At 41.9% G+C, this 21177-nt stretch overlaps 1 pseudogene; it reads left to right on the top strand.

Moving 5' to 3' along the window:
• The first annotated feature begins 19189 nt into the window (after positions 1-19189).
• LOC144455350 (NADH dehydrogenase [ubiquinone] 1 alpha subcomplex subunit 1 pseudogene) lies at positions 19190-19591 on the top strand (annotated as a pseudogene).
• The last annotated feature ends 1586 nt before the right edge of the window (positions 19592-21177 follow it).

The raw sequence follows: 21177 nt of genomic DNA, 5'->3' as shown, positions 1-21177 counted from the left end.
ATTTGGAACTATGCCCAAAGGGCTGTAAAACTGTGCATACCTTTTGATCTAACCTGCTAGGTCTATATCCCAAAGACATAAAAAAAAAAGGGAAAAGGACCTGTTTGTACAAAAATATGTATTGCAGCTCTTTTTGTGGTGGTTAAGAATTGGAAATCCAAGGGATGTCCATCAATTGGGGAACGGCTGAACAAGCTGTGGAATAGAATTGTGCTGTAAGAAATGACGAGCAGGACGATTTCAGAAAAACCTGGAAAACCATGAACTGACACAAGTAAAGTGAGCAGAACCAGGAGAATGTACATAGTAACAGCAATAGTATACTATGAAGAACTGGGAATGATTTGGCTATTCTGAGCCATGCACTGACCTAAGACAGTCCCAAAGGACTCAGGATGAAACATGCTGTCCACCTCCATTGAAAGAATGGATACCGTCTGAATGTTGGTTGTCCCCCCTTCTCAGAGAAGACCAGGACACCAGGGAGGTGGTCCCATGACTTGCAAGTGAATTGGATTTAAGGGAGGGAGGCTGTGCAGAATCACTAGACCCACTTTCTCCTCTGGAGCCGTTTGGGGCCAGTGGCCAGATAGAGATCAGGATGACTGGAGCTGGCCCCAGGTACAGTGGGAGACCTTGGCCTTTTTAAGTTAGGGTCTTTCCAAGTTTTCATGTTGACTGAGGCAATGCCCATTCAGTGATTAAGGCTGGGTAAGAAAGGAGGCAAACGATAGTCTCTTTTATCTAGTTAAATATATGTATATCTATTTATATATAATATATATAAATATATGTATATATGTTTATATACATATATAAGCATCCTCTTTTTCACTCTTTTTTTAAAATTCGAGTCTTCTTGTACAAAATGACTGATAAAATGACTAAAATGTTTTACCTGATTGCACATGTATAACCTGTATCTGATAGCTTACTGTTTCAGGAAGGGGATGGGGATGGAGGGAAGGAAGGATAGAATTTGGAATTCAAAACTTTAAAAAAAAATGTTTAAAAATTACTTAAACATGTAATTAGGTGAAAAATAAAATATACAAAAATGACCTTGATTTTAAAAAAAAGAAACTGTGTTAACAAGGGCTACTTCTATGCAACCTTCCTCTTCCCGGGTTTATTTCCTTCAATGCCATTTCTCATGTGGCACAGCGACTGAGCTACTCCATTCAACTATCACTTGAGGGGTTTTTTTTTGTTTTTAATTTTGTTTTCAGTTCCAAATTCTCTTCCTTCCTCCTGCTCCTCCGCCACACATTGAAGAGGAAAGAAATATGATACCCATTATACATATAAAATCATGCAAATCGTATTTCCCCCTTAGCCATTCAACAGTCACTAGTTAAGTACTTACTATGTACAAGGCTATTCTAGGCACTAGAGATGGTGTAAGAAGCAAGGTGGTGATGCACTGGCTCATGGCCTTATAGGGGCCATCTCTGGAAGCTTGCAGAAAGATTTCTGGTTTCTAGGGGACCGCATAGGAACTCATATGAAGAGCCCTGAAGTACATTCTGCTTTGCCAAGACAGAGTCCCCTTCTTGGCCAACAAGGGAGGAGCTGATGACTTTGTGGGTATTTAAAAGGGAGTGACCCCATCCTAGGGGTTGCTGTTGTCATCCTCATCATTGTTTCCCTGAGTGAAGCTACCTGACCAGCCATGGGGCACAGGCAAGGCACCTGGGACATTGTTCGTGGGGGGCCATAGAGGTACAGGCATCTGAGTCTTTAATGTGTCGTCACCTACCACCAGGCACAGGCAATCACAACCGGCTAACTGTGGAATGGGAGATGATCTTCAGCGGTCCAGGGTGGGCCGGTGGTTACCAACCACTCCGGCCCTTGGGCAGGTTTATCTTTGGCCCCCTTCTCCTCCTTCTCTGGGCACTCACTTGCTTTTGGATACACATCTCTAACTTAGTAGGTGCCCACTGCCCTCATGTTATCTAGACACCCTCCCCTAGTTCTACCTGGGTCTGCCTTCCCCAGAAAAATCCCCCCGACCCCCAATCAAAATATCCATTCTTTCAGTTCACAAGATTTCCCATGAATCATAGGAAAATAACCTTGTAAGTCACAGAACATTATCACCTGTAATTTGATTTAGCATGATTCTGCTTCCCAGGACAAGAATGGAAGAAAACAAAACTAATCCTAGAGGATTGCTACTTTGGAGGAATAGGCTTAGGGGCAGCAGGGGTGAGGTACTGGGGAGAAAACAGGGAGACCGGAATAAGGTCAACTGCCCCTGAAAGAAGAATTGGGCAAGTCCTCTTTGCTTACTACATAATTAATCTCAGGGTTCCTTTGCTCCACCCTGCCCTCCAGAAATTACCATTATCACACATATCCCTTTCAGAGGGGGAGAGGGATCATGGCGGAGGGGCTTTCACAGCTCAATGCAATTATGAACTATGCTATGCAGGGTTACCCAAGACAGGCAGGGCATAGTGGAGAGTTTTGACAAAAGGTGATCCGCTGGAGAAGGAAATGGCAAACCACTCCATGTCTTTGCCAAGAAAACCTCATGGACGGTACTAAAATGATCAAAGACATAACACCATAAGATGAGTCTCTCAGGTTGGAAAGTGTCCAATATGCTCCTGGGGAAGAGTGAAGGACAATTACAATTAGCTCTAGTACTAATGAATGCTAAAGCAGGAAATCAAAAGATAATTGGAGTAGCTCTCAAGCTTGGCCCTGGAGTACCAAATGAAGCAGGGCAGAGACTAGTTGAGTTTTGTCGGGACAACTTGCTGCTCATGGCAAACACTCTTTTTCAACAATCCAAAAGGCCACTTTACACATGGACATCACCAGATGGTCAATGTAGAAATCAGATTGATTATATGCTTTGCAGGCAAAGGTGGAGAAACTCTACACAGTCATTAAAATAAGCCTTAGAGCTGACTATGGCTCAGATCATGAGCTGTTTATTGCAAAATTCAGGTTTAAATTGAAGAAAGTTGGAAAACCATCAGACCATATAGGTATGACCTAGAATTAGGTCCTTTGTGAATATGAAGTGGAGGTGATGAACAGATTTAAGGGGTTAGATCTGGTAGATAGAGTGCCTGAAGAACTACAGACAAAGGGTCACAATATTGTACTGTAGGCAGCAACCAAAAAAACATCCTGAGGAAAAAGAAGAGCAAGAAAGCAAAATGGTGGTCTGATGAAGCCTTACAAATTGCTGAGGAAAGAAGGAAAGAGAAAGGGAAAGGAGAAAAAGAAAGGTAAGGGAAGTTAGGATAGAGCTCTGGCCTTGGAGTCGGGAGGACCTGAGTTCAAATCTGGCCTCAGACGTTTGACACTTACTAGCTGCGTGACCCTGGGCAAGTCACTTAACTCCCATTGCCTAGCCAAAAAGAAAAAAAAAAAGAAAAGGTATACCGAACTGAATGCAGAATTCCAGAGAACAGCAAGGAGAGATAAGAAGGTTTTCTCAGATGAGCAATGCAAAGAAATAGAAGAAAACAACAGAATGGGGAAAACAAGAGATCTCTTCAAGAAATTTAGATATCAAGGGAAATTTTAATGCAAAAATGAGTATGATAAAAGAAAAAATGGCAGGGATTTGACAGAAGCAGAAGAGATGGCAAGAATAACACAAAAGAACAATATGAAAAAGATGTTACCATCACCAGTAACTACAATTGTGTGGTTACTGATCTAGAGCCAGACATCCTGGAGAATGAAGCCAAGTGGGTCCTAGGAAGCGTTGCTAAAAAGAAGACTAGTGAAGAATGGTAGAATTCCAGCTGAGCTATTTAAAACCCTCAAAGATGATGCCGTTAAAGTGCTGTACTCAATATGCCAGCATATTTGGAAAATTCAGCAGTGGCCACTGGATTGGAAAAGATCAGTTTACATCCTAATCCTAAAGAAGGACAATGCCGAGGAATGCTTAAAGTACCAATCAGTTGGGATCATTTCATATACCAACAAGGTTATGCTTAAGATTCAGCAATATGTGAATCAAGAATTGCCAGAAGAGCAGGCTGGTTTTTGAAGAGGCAAAGGAACTGGAGACCAAATTGCCAACATTGGCAGGATTATGGAGAAAGCAAGAGAGTTCCTGAAAATATCTACTTCTTCTTCATTGACTGCGCTAAAGCCTTTGACTGTGTGGATCACAACAGAATGTGGCAAGTCCTCCAAGAGGTGGGAGTCCCCAATCATCTTACTTACCTCCTAAGGAACCTGCATATGGGCCAAGAAGCAACAGTTAGAACTGAACATGGAACGACTGATTGGTTTAAGATTGAAAAGGCGTACGACAAGGCTGGATATTATCACTTTATTTATTTAACCTGTAGGCAGAGTACATCATGTGAAATGCCAGGCTGGAAGAATCAAAAGCCAGAATTCAGGTTGCCAGGAGAAATATCAACAATCTCAGATATGCAGACAATACCTCTCTAATGGCAGAAAGCGGAGAGGAATTAAGAAGCCTTGTGTTGAAGGTCAAAGGGGAGAGTGTAAAAGCTGGCTTGAAGCTTAACAGCAAAAAACTCAGTTCTTGCAACTGGCCCCATCACTTCCTGGCAAAGAGAGGGAGAAGGAATGAATGCAGTGTCAGACTTTGTATTCTTGGGCTCAAAGATCGCGGCAGGCAGAGCCTGCTACCGTGAAATTAAAAGATGCTTGCTCCCTGGAAGGAAAGCTGTGGCAAACTTGGACAGCAGACTAAGAAGCCGAGATGTCATTTTTGCTGACAAAGATCCATAGAGTCAAAGCTATGGTTTTTCCAGTAGCAGCGTATGGCTGTGAGAGCTGGATTGTAAGGAAAGCTAGGGGCTACAGAATCGATGTGGTGCTGGAGAAGACTTTTGAGAATCCCTTGGACAGCAGGGAGATCGAATCAGTCAATACTTAAAAGAAATGAGTGCAGACTAGTCACTGGAAGAACCAAATACTGAAGTGAAGCTTAAATACTCTGGCCACATAATGAGACGACGGGACTCATTAGAAAAGACCTTAATGTTGGGAAAGACTGACGGCAAAAGGAAAAGGGGATGACAGAGGATGAGATGGATGGATGGTGTCATGGAAACAATGAACGTGAAGAGCACCTGGTTTATTCCCACTTTATTTTTGAAGACTATAAAATTCCTTTACTGCTTTCAAGGATTAAATGAGATTTTTAAAAATTAAATTAAACAAGGTATTTACATTTCAAATATAAAACATATTCAAAATCATTCTTGGTCAATTTCTGAAAACCGACTATCGGGTTCGTGGTTTTTCACTGTGACTATTACATGTGTGTCCCCAATACCACATTCCAGTAAGCACACTCGTTGTCTCTGTCTGACTTGCTCTGAAATGTGATGTTGTAGTCCTTTGCCAAAAAGAAAATGGAATCTGTCCGGGGAGTTTATCCTCACTTTGTTCTGTTTAAGCCAACACTGTTTCTAGATTCCCCTCCCAAAGGAGAACTTGAATGTTAGCAATTCTTGTAGAATTTCAGATCCTTCAACTTCGTGTCAGGTGCTCCTTCCTTAATTCTTCCCTCTATCATACTTGCAGAAAGCTGTGTTTTAGAAGGCCAGCATTAGCGGAGTAACCTTATTTTGCCCATTCAACCAGGAAAATCCCAGTTCCCAGGCCAGCATCAAGCTCAGAAGCACCCAGGAGGATCTCATGGTTATGCACCCACCGGATGCATCCGTTCATACTTTCTTCTCCTGCCTCCCAATGCTCTCTGGTGCCTACAGCCAAAGGGACAGCATTGCCACTTTCCTCTTGTGACTCCTCCTTAATCTAGACTACCTTCCTTGGAATGCCACCCTCCTCTCCTTCCATGGCCCTGCTCGGGTTCTTGAGAGGGAATTAAGGGTGGGGTGTGGGGGCCACTGCCACGTTCCTAGCCGAACCCACGGCCAGCTACACTGTTCTCCCAGAGACAGCCACAGCCGATGAAGAACTTCAAATGCTCCCTTTCCCCCGTGTTCCCTCTACACCTGCTCTTACTCCTAACGTGTCTTCTGTTTCCCAAGTCTGCTTATAGCTTTGATTTCACTTCTGTCTTTGGAAGCATGTTAGGTGATGTCTCTCTCTATGTTCATTGCAGGCTGCGGGGGGGCAAGATGAGGCATGCCAGGGACTAGCTGGAAATACTTACAATTTAAGCAAATAGTAGGGTTTCTCCTGCCTGGAAGCTCCAGAGTTCTACGCCTGATAGGATCTTGCTGCATCGTAATGGTTTTTATTGAGGAGGAGGAGAGGAGAGGAGAAGACACATTTAGGAGAGGAGAGAAGAGGAGAAGAGAGGAGAGGAGGATGAGGGAAGGGGAGGGCAGGGGGGAGGGGGGAAAGGAGAAGAGGAGAAGGAGGGGAGAGGAGAGGAGGGGAAGGGACTGTTAAGTGGAGGGGAATCAATTTGCCTCTAGGCTAAAGTAGCTGTTGTTTTAACTAGAGTCTGGGATCTTAGCCCTTGTCTCCCTCAAACCTCAGATGAGAGCTAACAGGGTAGAGGATGGGTCCAAAAGGAAAGCCACGTCTCTGGGCACCAAGTAGGAGGAGAAATCAGCTCCTCCTCTTTCCTGTGGGGAGGAGGGAGTAAAAGAGAGCCCAGCCAAACTTTGCTCCACAGTGACCCCTGCTGTTTACATTTATTTCCAGGAATCGGATGCAATGGAGATGCCAAAACTCATCTCTTTAGACTAATATTCTCCTGGGTCGTTTTCTATGGCTACAAAGCTTAAGACAAATTTAAAGTACGAGTGGCTCAAAGGTCAACGGAAAGGTGCAGGCTGTGTGAGGCTGGGGCATGCTGTGAAAGCGACATCACAAGGCAGAGAGGAAACAAAAGTATCCCTTCTTGGAGACGGTGCAGATAATGCACACAGAGAGCCTAGGAGTTAAGTAAAAATTCATTGAAATAACCTCAGCAAAGTGGTAGGATATAAAATAAGTCCGTATAAATCATCCGCGTTCCTGAATACAACCCACAAAAGTCATCAGGAAGAGCTAGGGGGAAAATCCACTGAAAACTGCTACAGAAACTATAAAATATTCTTGGAATGTATGAATTTGACTAGGAAACAATCTTTTCAAAAATAAAAAAGAGGGGCAGCTAGGTGGCTCAGTGGATAGAGCACCGGCCCTGAAGTCAGGACAACCTGAGTTCAAATCCAGCCTCAGACCAAGCACTTGACACTTACTAGTTGTGTGACCCTGGGCAAGTCATTTAATTCCAATTGCCTAAAAAAAACCCAAAAAATAAAAAAAAGACTTAAATAACTGAAAAGCATGAATTGTTCTGAGTAGATCAAGTCAATATAATAAAAAATGACAATACCACTTAATTTACTTATTCAGTGCTATAACAATCAAAGTACCAAAGGGGTGTTTTCTAAATCTAGAAAAAATTAACAAAGTCATGTGAAGGAAGAAAGGGTCAAGAATTTCAAGGATAATTATGAAAAAAGTGGGAAGGGCTTCTATTAGCAGCCATTATCAAACCCTACTATGAAGTAGTAATCACTGGAATAAATGGTGCCGGTTAAACAAGAGAGAAGTAGATCAATGGATCTAGGTGGCAGCTAGGTGGCAAAGTGGATAAAGCGCTGAAGTTGGAGTCAGGAAGACTGGGGTTCGAACCCAGACTTGGGACTCTTACTAGCCGTGTGACCCTGAGCAAATTACTTCATCTCTGCAAGTCTCAATGTTTTCATCTGTAAAATGGAGATAATAATAGTATTTACCTTCCAAGTTCTTGTAAGGATGAGCTAGTACGAGTAAAGCATTTTGCTAATTAGCTATATAAGTGATATACAGAAGCCAACATAGCAGTGATAGGGAAGGACTGAGGGAAGGACTCACCATTTGACAAAAACTGCTAGGAAAACCGGATAGCTGTCTGGCAGAAGTTAGGTTTAGACCAGCACCTTGTACCATCTACTGAAGTGCGCTCCAAATGAATATATGCCACAGATATAAAAAGTCACATCATAAACAGGTTAGAGGAGCAGGAAAGAAACTGTCTTTGTTTCTCTGGACAGGGGAAGAGTTCGTGACTCATAAGATAAGCTATATGATCACACATGATGAAATGAAGAGTTTTGATTATATGGAAATTTAAAAGGTTTTGTGCAAACCTATTTAATGTAGTAAAAATGAGGTGGGAAAACTGGGGAAAATCTTTGCAACAAGTTTCTCTGATAAATGTTCTATTCCCAAGATATATAAGGAGCTGATTCAAATTTACAAAACAAAGAGCTATTCCCTGTTAAGTAAATGGTCAAAGAACATAAATCGGCAGTTTTCAAAAGAAGAAATACAAGCTATCAACAACCCTATTTTTTAAAAAATGCTCTAAACTATTAATAATTCAAGAAATGCACATTTAAGCCCCCCCTCTGAGGCCCCATAAGACTGGCAAAGATGACTAAAAAGGAAAATGACAACCATTGGAGTGGCTGTATACTCTTGGTGAGTTGGGAATAATCCAGTCATGCTGGAAAGGAATTTGTAAATACGCCCCAAAAGTTTCTAAAATGTGCCTACCCTTCGACCCAACTATACTGCTACTTGGCACGTACCTCTAAAGACATCAAAGGGAAGAAAAAGATGTTTTTAAAAGTGTAAAAAAAATGTAGCAACTTTTTGAGGTTGCCAAAAATTGGAAATGAAGGGGGTGTCTTCCTATTAGGGAATGGCTAGCCGAGTTGTCATAGATGGATGTAATGGAGTATTATTGTGCCATAAGACATAATAAAATGGAAAGCTTCAGAGGAAACTGGGAAGATTAAATTGAGCAATACTAGGACTATTTATACAATCATCAGAACATCATAAAGAAAAACAACTTTGAAAGAATTTAGAACTCTGAACAATGCAATAATAAGCCAGGAGTCCAAAAGAATAAAGATGAAATACCCCACTCACCTCCTGATCAAGAGGCGATGAATTTAAGGTGCAGAAGAGGCATAGATGTTCAGACATAGCCAATGTTTGAATTTATTTTGCTGGACTATGCAGCTATTTAGTGATAGCTTTATTTTTCTGAGTCCTAAAAACATTTGCTCAGAATGGAGTAAGGGGAAAGACAGATTAGTTGAGAGAGAAAAAAGAGAGAGAGATTCACAGGAGGTAAAATGGATAATTTTGGCTACCTAAAATTTCGAAGTTTTTTGCACAAACAAAACCAATGCACCTAAAATTAGAAGAAAAGCAGGAAACTGAGAGAAAATTTTTGTAGCAAGTTTCTCTGATAAGGTCTCATTTCTCAAATATACAGAGAATTTAGTCAAATGTATAAGAATAAGAGCCATTCTCCAATTGATAAATGATCAAGGGATATGAACAGGCATTTTTTTCAGAGGAAGAAATCAGAGGTAACAATAATCATGTAAAAATACTTTAAATCAATAATTAGGGAAATACAAATCAAAACAATTCCAAGGTAGTACCTTACACCCATCCTATTGCTTAAGATGACAGAAAAGGAAAAATGACAAATGCTGGAAGAAATGTGGAAATATAAGACATATAGAAATGTATACATAGGAATATATATGTATGTATGTGTGTGTGTATGTATGTATGCAGACAGAGAGACATACACACTAATGTACTGTTAGTGGAGTTGTAAACTGGTCCAACCATTCTAGAGAGTAATTTGGTACTGTGCCCCCAAAGCTATAAAATTAGGTATCCCTTTGACCCAGCAATACTACTACTAGTCCTATCCACCAAAGAGATCAAATAAAAAGGAAAATGACCCATATAAAACCAAAAATATTCATAGCAGCTCTTTTTGTGGTGGCAAAGAATTGGACACTGAGAAGATAACCATCCAGTGGGGAATGGCTGAACAAGTTGTGGTACATGAATGTGATGGAATACTAGTGTACTGTAAGAAGTGATGAAGGGGATGGTTTTAGGAAAACCTGGGAAGACTCATGAACTGATGCAGAGTGAGGTGAAGAGAATTTACACAGTACGGTAATTTTGTAAAGATAGTCAACTGTGAAAGGCTTAGTGATTGATCAACACAATAACCCACCACAATTCCAAAGGACTCATAGAGAAACAGGTTATCCACCTTCAGAGAGAGAACCAATGGACTCAGAGTACAGATTGAAGGATATTTTTTCTTTATTATATTTTCTTGTTCCTCCCCTCCCCCATCCAAAATATGGCTAGTACAGAAATATGTTTTGCATGACTTCATACAGATAATGGACATTGTAATTCTTGCCTTGTCCATGGGTGAGGGAGGGAGAGAATTTGGAAATGAAAACAAAAGTAAAATTGAACTTAAAAAAAGAGAAAAGAAAGCAGTTAACAACATTGTCAACCATAAAACAGAGAAGCGGCATCAAAGACATTACTGAAGAAGTGTAGAACCAGAAAAGCTACAGACAGACAGTTGGAGTGGCCCATTGGTACAACAGAGGGCACAGCCCCAATGTGTTGAGATTTGTCGTAGAGGATTTATGGGAAGACACGAGGCAGAATGGCAGAGAGAGGGCAGTAGGAAGGAACTGACCAGGAGAGGCATGCTCCCATCAAAGAAATCACATGACCACCAAAGGAACAAAACCAAGGGGGGTGAAAACAAGCTTTATTGCAGACAGGAAAAGGTGAAGGAAATATCCTTTTAAAGTAAGCTCTATTCACCCACATAAGTCATCAGCATTTCTATATATAGTACTGACAAAGCCCAGCAGCAAGAGATAGAAAGAGAAATTCTATTTAAAGTTACTGTAGACATTATACAATATTTAGGAGTCTACCCCCCAAAACACACCCAGGAACTCTATGAACACAATTACAAAACACTTTTCACATGAATAAAGTCAGATCTAAATAACTGGAAAAACATCAGTCACTCATGGGTAGGCCGAGCTAATATAATAAAAATGACAATTCTACCTAAATTAATTTACTTATTCAGTGCCATACTGAATCAAACTACCAAAAAATTATTTGATAGAGCTAGAAAAAATACTAATAAAATTCATCTGGAAGAACAAGAGGTCCAGGAATTAATGAAAAGAAATGCAAGGGAAGGTGGCCTAGCAGTACCAGATCTTAAATTGTATTATAAAGCAGCAATCGTCAAAACTGCTTGGTGCCGGCTAAGAAATACAGTGGTCAGTGGAATAGGTTAAGTATGCAAGACACAGTGGTCAATGACTATAGTAATCTACTGTTTGATAAACCCAAAGACTCCAGATTCTGGGATAAGGACTCACCATTTGACAAAAACTACCGGGAAAACTGGAAAAGAGTATGGCAGAAACTAGGCATAGATCAACATCTTATACTGTATACCAAAATAATCAAGATGGGTATACAATTTAGATATAAAGGCTGATACTACAGGCAAACTAGGAGAGCAAAGAACAGTTCACCTGTCAGATTTATGGAGAACAGAAGAATTTATGACCAAAGAAGAGACAGAGAACATTATGAAATGCAAAATGGATAATTTTGATGTCATTAAGTTGGAAAGTTTTTGCACAAATACAGCCAATGCCACCAAGATTAGGAGAGAAACAGAAAACTGGGAAAGAATTTTTACAACCAGTGTCTCTGGCAAGTGCCTCATTTCTAAAATATATAGAGAACTGAGTCAAATTTGTAAGAATACAAATCATTCCCCAATTGATAAATGGTCAAAGGATATGAACAGGCAGTTTTCAGATGAAGAAACCAAAGCTATCTATAGTCTTATGAAAAAATGCTCTAAATCACTATTGATTAGAGAAATGCAAATCAAAACAGCTCTGAAGTACCACATTGCACCTATCAAACTGGCTAACATGACAAAACAGGCAAGTGATAAATATTGGAGAAGATGTGGGAAAATTGGAACACTAATGCATTGTTGATGGAGTTGTGAACTGATCCAACCATTTTGGAGAGCAATTTGGAACTATGCCCAAAGGGCTACAAAGATGTGCATACCCTTTGATCCAGCAATAGCACTTCTAGGGCTGTATCCCAAAGAGATCATACAAACGGGAAAAGGACCCACATGTACAAAAATATTTATAGCAGCTCTTTCTGTGTGGCCAAGAATTGGAAATTGAGAGGATGCCCATCCATTGGGGAATGGCTGAGCAAGTTGTGATATATGAATGTAATGGAATATTATTGTTCCTTAAAAAATGATGAGCAAGCAGATTTTAGAAAAACCGGGAGAGGCTTGCATGAGCAGACACTGAGTGACATGAGCAGAACCAGGAGAATGTTGTACATGGTAACAGCCACAATGTGCAACGACTGACTTTGACAGACTCATCACCTTTCAGCAATGCAATGGTCTAAGACATCTCCATGGAAAATGCTGTCCACATCCAGAGAAAGAACTAGGGAGTCTGAATGCAGATGAAACCCATTATTTGATATCTCTATTTTTGTTTGTTGTTTCTTCTTTCTCGTGGTTTCTCCCATTGATTCTAATTCTTCTTTACAACATGACTAATGTGAAAATAGGCTCAATATGAATGTATATGTAGAGCCTATATGAAATTGCATGCCATCTTGGGGTGAAGGGGAGGGGAGAGATGGGGAGAAAATTTGGAACTCAAAAACTTATGGAAGTGAATGTTGAAAACTAAAAATAAATACGTAAATAAATGAAGATTAAAAAAAAATAAGCTCTGTTCATCTTCCATACCTCCATGACTTATACAAGGCAAGGCAGCTGGATTTTAATACTGCAAAACAATTGTTTTCAGTGGTTCATGCAGGGTATTCAGCAGATAAAAAGTTTCAGCAAGCAAGGAAGGGAGACTGAGAGAGGCTTCTCTCTCTCACTTGGGTAAGTCCAAAGAAAGACCTTCTGGATTCCCGGAGATAGAGGCTTTGTGCTGTCCTCTGGGGAAACAGATTGCAACCACTCCCTGAAACTATTCCTAGAAACCTCATGCTTTTGGGCAGGAGGGCAAAGATCATCTAAGGCATCTGCCAGGGGTGCTTAGCAAAGCAAACTCAACTGAGCCATTCCTGGAAACAGATCCCTTTTTACAGGTCCACAAACAGATAAACAGGATGTCAGAGAACCCTTCCAAAACAGAAATGTTAATTTGTTATTGGGTTCTGAATGGATATCTGGATGATATCGGCACTAATGAGCTGCTGTAAATCTGTGTGGTGCAATGGCATATATGACTTATTCCAGCCCCCCTCCCTACCCACACTGGCATCCCTTCACTTTGCGGCATTATTACATGGCCAGGAGGGTGGCCTTGATTTGGGTTGCTTTTTAAAGCATTGATTTGTTCTAAGCTATCTGTTCAGGTTTGGGAGTGAAAGAGGAAAGAGCAGAGGAGAAAAGATGAGAAAATACAATAGAAGTACTTTATAGATTCCTTCATCTAGAGAAACAATGAAGAGTCATGGTGGTTTCAGGGGAAAAAATTCAATGAATGAATGAAAAAACACACTAAACAATTACTATGTGCTAAGCACCTGCCTAAGTGCTAGAGATACTAATTCAAAAATACAGTCCCTGCCCTCAAGGAACTTACATTCTATAAAAAAAATTTGTATTGATACCTTTCACTTTTTACATTACCTGGATTTCCCCCTGTATTCCCCTCCCATTCCCTTCTCAGAGATCCATCCCTTTTAACAAATAATTTTTAAAGAAAAAAAGGAAAAGAAAAAAGTAAGCAAAACTGATTAATGTATTTTTACAAATCTGATCTCATATGCCATGTTCCCCATCTGTGCCCCTCCCCGACCTCGGCAAAGGATTGGGGGTAGGTGTCTTCTTTAACTCTTCTTTAGGAAAATTTTGAAATTCCTTCCTTCCTTCCTCCCTCCCTCCCTCCCTCCCTCCCTTCCTCCCTTCCTTCCTTCCTTCCTCCCTCCCTCCCTCCCTTCCTTCCTTCCTTCCTCCCTCCCTCCCTTCCTTCCTTCCTTCCTTCCTCCCTCCCTCCCTCCCTCCCTTCCTCCCTCCCTCCTTCCTCCCTTCCTTCCTCCCTTCCTCCCTTCTGCACCTGGGCTGATTTGCCCCTCCTTGGGCAGCTTGGCTCCATTTTCTCCTGCATTAGGCAGCTAGATGAGAACTCCACTCCTCCCTGACCTCCTGCTCCCAGGTACAGGCCATATTGGTGCCACCTGTACAGAGGATAGCTTTTTAGTTCTACTGAAGCTCAGAAGTCCCCACAATCCCATACTCCAACAGCCTCACCTCACAGCCTTCAGGCACTAGAGCCATGCGTGGCCCTACCTCCCACAACATTCATGGTCTGTGGTGTCTTGGTGGTCCGTAGATTCTGTGCGCTCTCATAGGTTCTGCTGATTTCCTCCTGCACCTAGCCCTCTGCCTCCTTCCACGCTTCTTTGGATTCATCTGTGTTGTTTCTTACAACACTGTCCCATTCCATTCCATCCATATCCCCCAATCGATGGGAATCTAGGTTTTTTCCCCAGTGTTTTTGCTGCCACAAAAAGGTGCTCCTGTAAATATCTGGGTCCATAGGCAGCCTTTCTTTTGGTTAGTGGCCTCTAGTATATTCCTAGCAAGGGAGACCCTGTGTCAAAAGTTATAGACATCTTAGCCACTTTCCTCAAGTAATTCCAAAATGAGGAACTTACATTTGAAACGGGACACATCACTCATAGTGGGGCAGCCGCCAGAGAAGAATCTTTTGGTTTGTAAAGTTAGAGGGAAGCAGAGTTCCACTCCAGAGGAAGAAACTCCGAATTTAACAAAAACAAACAAAACTGCTGGGAAAACTGAAGAGCGAGTCTGAAGGAAATCAAGCCTAGATCATTATCTCTTACCATGCACCCCAATAGTCTCCAAACGGACAAGTGGCCGAGACTTTAACATACTAAAGGAGCCAAGTCTTTTTCAGTTGACCATCATTACAATGTTGCTGTTACCATGTACAATGTTATCCTGATTCTGCTCACTTCATTTCGCATCAGTTCATACAAGTCTTCCTAGGTTTTTCTGAAACCATCCCTTGCATTATTTCTTACAGCACAACATTCATAAACCATAACTTGTTCAGCCATTCCCCAATTAATGGACATCCCTTCTTTCCACAAAAAGACCTTCTACATATGAGTGCACATGGATCCTTTTCCCTTTTCTTTGATATCTTTGGGGTACATACCTAGCAGTGGTATTGCTGGGACAAAGGGTATTCAGTTTCACAGCCCTTTGGGCATAGTTCCAAATTGTTCTCCAGAATAGTTGGACTAGTTCACAGTTCCATGAACAGTTAATTAGTGTCCCCATTTCCCCAAATCCCCTCCAGCATTTGTCATTTTCCATTTTTGTCATCTTAGTTGATCTGACAGATATAAAATGGTACCTTGTTTTAATTTGCATTTTAGAGGAAGATTTCTTGATGGCTCACAGGAGACCAAATGGACAATTCTGATTACATAAAACTGAAAAGTCTCTGCACAAACAAAATGAATAGTTATATTTAGAAGGGAAAGTTAACTGGGAAAAAATAGTCTTTGCAACAGCTTTCTTGACAATGATATGATATCCAAGATAGAGAGGGATCTAGTTCATATATAAGAGCCATGAGCCAGGACATAAATTCTCAGAGGACATAAACAGGCAGTTCTCAAAGGAAGAAAACAAACTTATTGATGACAATATGAAAAAATGCTCCAGATCCCTAACGGGAGACGCAGATGAAAACATCTCTTCGGTTCCATTCCATACTCATCCTGTCAGCAAAGACGCCAGAAAGGGAAAATGATCCTTGTTGGAGAGGCTTTTGGGAAAATCGCTGCACTGTGCTCAGAACCAAGCATTGGTTCAGCAGTTCTGGAAAGTAATTTGGAGTTATGCCCCCTAAATTGTGTGTATGATTTTACCTTTTTGGGCTATGCCCCCAAAGAGATCAAAGAAAGAGGGCAGAGGTCTATTGGTATAAAAGTAACCCAGAGATTCCACCATTAGGCATGTAACCCAAAGAGCATGTTGTTTACTTTTTATTTTTAGGCAGTTGGGGCTAAGTGACTTGCCCAGGGTCATACAGCTAGTAAGTGTCAAGTGTTTGGTCTGAGGCTGGATTTGAACTCATGTCTTCCTGACTTTAGGGCCAGTGCTCTATCCCCTGCACTGCCTAGCTGCCCCAAATGTGTTGTTTAAAATAAAGGCCCAGTATGCACCATAATGTTTATAGCAGCATTTTCTTGTGGTGGTAGAGAATTGGGGGGGAAAAAAGAGGAGGCCCCTGTGGATCGGAGCTAAATAAATTGTGGAACATGAATGTGACAGAACATCACTGTGCTTTGAGAAATGATTAATGAGATGAACGCAGAGAGGCGTGGACATGCTTACGTGTATTGATACAGAATGAAGTCCACACGGCCAGGAAAACAAGATACCTGTGACACAATGCAAATATTCCAAAACCAGCCAAACAACTGGAAAGGCATGCTGGAAGACTACAAAGAACAGCACAGCCCGAAGAAGAGTTCTGAGAAGGCACCTCCACCTACTCCTTTGCATAGGTCGGGGGCCCCTCAGGGTGGAGAACATTTCCAGAGGATGTCAGACTTTTTCAATGTGTTTCTGGGATTGGCTGAAATCTTTTTCTTTTTTAAAAAAAAATTCTTTGTTATAAGAGATAGGTCCCTGGCAGCGGGGAGAGGAGGAACATAAGGGGAAGTTTAAGCAATGTTAAAAAACAAAAACATAGCTGTGTGACCCTGGGCAAGTCACTTAACCCCATTGCCTAGCAAAAGACAAAAAACAAACAAATTAACCATAAAAAATTATTTTGAAAAGCAGCAAATTCTTTGAGGGTGGGAGCTGTCTGTCCTTAATATTGATGCCCCCGGGGCTTCTCATTCATTCATTAGCGCTTGCTGACAGAGCTGGGAACTGGTAGCATTCTGGACTAAAATGCCCATCCTGCATGTAGAGATTCCACTACAAGTCGTAAGTCCTCAGGAGGAGAAGGGAAGGGAAAGGAACAAACATTTATTAAAAACCTACTAAGTGCAGGTATTTTAAAACACCTGCTATGCACCAGGCATCGGGCTAAGCACCTTACAGGTATCTCATTTGAGCCTCACAAAGATCCTGTGAAGTAGAAGTCATCATTATCTGTACTGTACAGGTGAGGAAACTGAGGCAGACAGGTGAAATGACTTGTCACACAGCTAGGAAGTATCTGAGGTCATATCTGAACTCAGGTCTTCCAGACTCCAGGCCCAAGTGCTCTGTGGCGCCACCTAGCCGCCTCTAAGAGGCTTTAAATATTTAGAAAATACATATGCAATAGTTACATATTTATATGTATTTTATTTATATTACATATTTATTTGGTTTGACATTTCCCAATTGCATGTAAAGTTTTCATATTTATCTTTAAAATTTTGAGTTTCAAATTCTCTCCCTCCTGCTTGCCCCTCCCCTATCCCTGGAGAAGGCAGACACTATATCCATTATATGTGTGAAGTCATTCTAGGAAGGCTTTGATCAAGAAGAAAGGCTCCATGCACACCCAAATATTCACAGCAATGCTTTTTGTGGCAGCAAAGAGTTGAAAATAAACCAGATGCCCATTGATCAGGGAATGGTAAGACAAAGCGCAGCACGCAAATGTAACAGAATATTACTGTGCTGGAAAAAATGACAAGGAGATGAATGAAGCGGCATCAAAGCCAAGGAAACAACATCCACGATGCCGAACGACGCAAAGGAAAAGGGGACCAGACAACGGAACTGAATGCCATGAAATGGCCCCAAAGGGGAGGGAAGAGGAAACACCTTCCTGGCTCCTCCGCAGAGGGGGGCCTTGGGCGCAGGACACACGGCCAGGCTTCATTTTCTGTTCTTTAGTTTTGCACTGTTTTCGTTCTTTTTTTCCATAGTTATCCCTCTCACATCAAGACTTTTCCCATCTCCACAGATAAAACTCGAGTTGGCTGAAGAATTTCATGGAAGCCGCAGACAACTCATGAAGGCCAGCAGATGACACAGAAAAAGTTTAGAAACTCAGAAGTGCACAAAAGATATGTACGTTATTGTGTATTAATACCATAAATATGTACCATTTCTTCTTCTCTGATACGAAGAGAAGGCCGCAACATTTTACACAGATTTCCTAGATTGTGGGGGGAGGTACTACATCCCTGAACCCCAAAATGTGGAAGGGATAACTATTCTTTATTATGAAGGATGGCTCTCTGAGTGGGATGAGGGGATGCAATGGGGGCACAGGTCAGTCAGTCTACAATCATTCATGAACCACTTACTATTAGCGAATCACCTTGCTAAGTACTGGGGATACAGAGGCAAAAAATTGTCCCTGCCCTCAAGGAGCTGACATTCTAATGTGTTGGGAGAAAGGTGCAGATAACTCAGTACATACAAGATGTATACGGAGGAGATGGAGGATGTCATCTCAGAGGAAAGAACTCCTGCAGAAGGAGAAATCTGAGTATTGAAGCAAGCCCCGGAAGCCAAGAGACAGATGAGGGGGCAGAGCCAATACAAACCACAGATGAGAGACAGAGTTTCAGGAAGGAACAGCAAGGAGGCCAGGGAGCTGCTCTTAGAGAAGGAAAGGCAGCCTAGGAAGGAGCCAGGTTGGGAAGGGCTTTGAAGGCCAAAAACTGGGGGGGTTAGAGTGAAGTTTATTGAGGAGGCAAGTAACACGGTCAGACCTATTAGAAAGCCATCACAACAGTCCAAGTGTGAAGTGACGGGGGCCTGCACCAGGCTGGTAGTGGTGTCAGAGGAGAGAAAGGGGCACGTAGGAGGGATGTTTTGAAGGTGGAAATGAGAGGTTTTATTATTTGCCCTGGTTATTGGCAAGGTAATTTAAAAATTCTATTGAGACCAATCTTGTAGGAGAGTGGACAAATGAAGGAAGATCTCTACAAGAAGAGAGTCTGCTGGACTCTGTTTGAACAGCACTTGGACCAGAGGACTTCGCCAGATGATGTCCAGTGTCAGACAGCTGTATGAGAAGAGATTCCTGAAGCTTTAAATGGACAATTTATCATTACTTTTGGGTCTCTGTATCTGTACTCAATCAGGGGACTGCCCCCTTTTTACTTTGTCAGTGCCGGTCGGTCAGTTCCTCCCTTCCTTTTCCCATATTGTTTTAAGTCCCCAAAATCCCTTGATGAAATGTTGCCCAGCCCAGTCACCTTAACCCCGCAGCCGGTGTAGTATCCGAGGTCAGTCGCAGTCTGTGGCTGTGAGCCTCCTGCCGAGATGTGGTTTGAAATTCTGCAGGGGCTGGCCGTTACGGGCGTATGTCTGACAATCCCGGGAATTAGCACCACCCTCATCCAAAAGTACAGCAATGGGGGCAAGGAAGAGAGAATTGCCCGTAATCGATACCAATGGAATCTATTGGAGAGGGACAGGAGGATCTCTGGATTCGATCGTTATTATGAGGCTAAGGGGTTGGAGAACATAACTGAAGATGCATAAGTGACTGCATGATGCCCATCTTCGAGATTGCAGAACACTTCTATGAGATGTTGTCTGGTGCCCGTTAAGGACGTAGCAGCCACCCAGAAAAAAAAAAAAGAAAGAAAGAAATGCTGCCCAGCAGCACAACCCCAGATAGAACCGTCACTAAGGCATTGCGAGGTTTAACCACTTTAGCTGAGGAGTTGGCAGAGAACTCTCGGATAGATAACTGATTAAAGGGTTAGTTAGAATCCTGGTTTGGCAAGTGGAAAGGAACAGCTGTATCCATTCAGGAGTATTAACTGCTGTAGCATGTTGTATAGTTCCATGCACTAGGAGACTGGTATAACAATCGATAGAGACATCCCTCACTAAAGATTATCCCAGTAGGACCCACAGTGGGAGTCCAGAGGGCAGGCTCCAGGAATATAAGGATGATGCTACATTATGGATCAATGAGACTTTCCCCAGTGATGGAGAATGTGAAATCATGTTAAGGAGATTAGAGGATACGGAAATTGGGAAGGTGTGGAAACCAAATCTTTACTTAAAAAATACAAAGTAGGAATTGTGAGAAATGAGTTAAGTTTCCCCATAAGTAGATAAGAAATCAGCACAGACAGGCTAACTTCTCCAGTGTATGTGTGTGTGGGAGAGTGATAACACAATTCTAGACATATAATGTATGTTAGGGGTGGGGCATATAAAGAAGATTGTAACCCAGAAGGATTAGGACCAATCCTGATCCAGAAGGGAGGAATTAAGCAATTACTAACTACAAAGCTTGCCTTGGCTTCTATCACCAGCATTTTCTTCCCAAGGAGGTGCGCTCCCTTCTGTCAAGAATCGAAATGACGCACTTCAACCTGTTTAATAGTCTTCGAGACACCAGTCTTCAGAACTGAGTCTGGGGTCATCTTTATAACATGAACTTTCTCTATCAGTTACGTCATGCAACTTCTCATAACTTGGTTACCAGTAAACTAAGTTAGCTATTGTCAGGTATCATTTCAATGTGTAAACTTGCCAAAAACCTTGTTGGGGTCATGTACGGCTTGCTGGGAATTTGCAAGTGTATAGAAATCTCTAATGACTGGCTTTTTACACCAGGACAAATTTAAGTTTGAGATGTAAAGCCTGGAAAAGTTTTTCCTAAGCTGTGATTAGTGAAACTTGCTGTGTGAGGTAAAAGGTCATAGGATTTTGAGTTGATGGGTCATAATCCATTGATAATCAATAATCCACCATCTGAGAGAAATGCCACAAGCCGCTCAAAGAAAATGGGATACTGGTGGGAAGTCAGCACTGGGAAAAGCTGAGAGGACAATTTTAGCCTCAGTCTAAGAATGGGAGCCTCCTGGATCAGTTTCTCCATTACGTTCCCTAGAAAAGGAATGTTACCCACCTGCCTATTCCTGAGTCTGGTTATGACGTGAATTTGATACCGCATGGTTGGAAAACGGAATTATCTGAAAACAGGATGTTTCATCCTGTCATATCTAGGCCCTGCAGTTTCTTTTCTGTCAGAATTGGGTCTTCCAGACTATAGGCCATTCACCTACGGTTGACAGCAAACAATGAGTACCAGCCGATGTCCACACATCATTCCCTGGATGCAGCCTGTGCTTTGTTCCATCAACCTCCTCTTTGGGGACCCTTGAGGCAGGGACAGCTCTATGCCCCTTGCCAGCAGGAAGCAGTTTCAGAAGCGGAGACCTTCGCCCCTTACTCCAAAAGAATTTGGGTTCTATTTGTTTGAGGGGGGAATGATGGGATTGGGATCT

This window comes from Phascolarctos cinereus, unplaced genomic scaffold (genome assembly GCF_003287225.1).
Source record: "Phascolarctos cinereus isolate Bilbo 61053 unplaced genomic scaffold, phaCin_HiC Scaffold_9;HRSCAF=440, whole genome shotgun sequence".
Classification (NCBI taxonomy): Eukaryota; Metazoa; Chordata; class Mammalia; order Diprotodontia; family Phascolarctidae; genus Phascolarctos; species Phascolarctos cinereus.
Note: the sequence above shows the minus strand (reverse complement) of the source record. Positions and strands in the feature narration are given on the sequence as shown.